Here is a 1,312-nt window from a genome sequence, read left to right on the forward strand (position 1 = left end):
GTCGGATGTATGAATTTTGATTTGGTTCAGTTCAACTTGATCAGAAGACTGATCTAAATCTTGTTGGTAAACGCTTAGTTTTGTGTACGGATAGTTATAATTCTTAAAAATGTAACATTATCACATATTCATTTCCTCAGGAATAGCGGTCGGTAGCGTGGCAGGAGTGGCGCTGATGATTGTAGGAGTCATCGTGTGTGTCTTCATGTGTGTGACGGCGTGTACCAAGAACAGGTCAGAGGTCATCGCGTTTGAAATGAACCCTTTCTACTTATAACAAATAAGTGTTTTGTTAAAGAAAACTAAATAATGGGTTCACGCAAAGAGCGTCGCAAAAAAGATATAGAAGATTTTATCTTATTGATCATAAGAGCTTCAATCTTTATACATGTCTGTGTGCTTGCCAGAAACCCATATATTGATATGGCAGATACATTTTATAATTTTGAGTTGTAACTGATATGAAATTGTAAGAAACGCATTTACAGTAGCTGGTCAATCGGTTTATGTATACTAGCTTGATTGACGTTTAAAGTGTACGAAATCACCTTTATGATACCTGTATTAATGAACAAATGTAATCATTTACAGGCAAGTGTCACCGAGGACGTCTGCAGTGAACTTGGGCGATGTGTAACAGCATCAGCCTTCGTCACAAAAATCGTTGATTGCAAACCCTTCTGACAAGTAGTTGCAAAAACGATGGTAACATAACTCAAAACCTGTTGTTTTATCAATTGTAGTGGCCTAAATGTACATTTTTAATGTTCCATAGGGAAGTCGTAATCGTTTTTCGTTGATACCAGATTAGTACGTTCAAACATCATCAGGGCTTATATGTGGGAATATGACGGCTAGGGAGCTAAGGACACATACCAATTAGACTTCGACTCCAACTCTTTCGGATGCACCCTGAACCCTATGCGTTTGACATACACTACTCGTATAATGGAATCTTGGTATGTCATCGATGGTAAAAACAACAGCACATTTTGAACAGTTCAGTTATCTTATACGTATATCATTGAATTTGTGGGAAGATGTCAATGAGGCTCCCAAGAAAAGTTATGATTACCGCATTTTATTGCTGTGCCTGTTTGTAGATAGATGCAGGTGGACAGTAGGACAATGAGAACATGAATTTGGAAGTTAAAGCATGTACCATGCAGCTGTAAAAGTGTGGCCGAGACAAAGTAAAGCAATGTTGATTATTCAGCAACTCATGAATGCACTGTTGTTTTATTTTCTTTTGCAGGGTTGTTCTATTTTTTTTGGGGGGGGGGGGGGGGTCATGCCAGTCACTTACTTATGT

At 38.3% G+C, this 1,312-nt stretch overlaps 1 long non-coding RNA gene across 1 annotated transcript in view; it reads left to right on the forward strand.

Annotated features, from left to right (window-relative positions):
* LOC118410330 overlaps positions 1–1,196 on the forward strand; it is a 3,291-nt gene extending 2,095 nt beyond the window's left edge. Inside the window, exons 2-3 of the long non-coding RNA XR_004830552.1 lie at positions 141–234; positions 592–1,196. This is a non-coding gene — a long non-coding RNA (uncharacterized LOC118410330). The remainder of the gene's footprint in view (positions 1–140; positions 235–591) is intronic.
* Positions 1,197–1,312: the final 116 nt, after the last annotated feature.

Source organism: Branchiostoma floridae, chromosome 2, assembly GCF_000003815.2.
Source record: "Branchiostoma floridae strain S238N-H82 chromosome 2, Bfl_VNyyK, whole genome shotgun sequence".
Taxonomy (NCBI): domain Eukaryota; kingdom Metazoa; phylum Chordata; class Leptocardii; order Amphioxiformes; family Branchiostomatidae; genus Branchiostoma; species Branchiostoma floridae.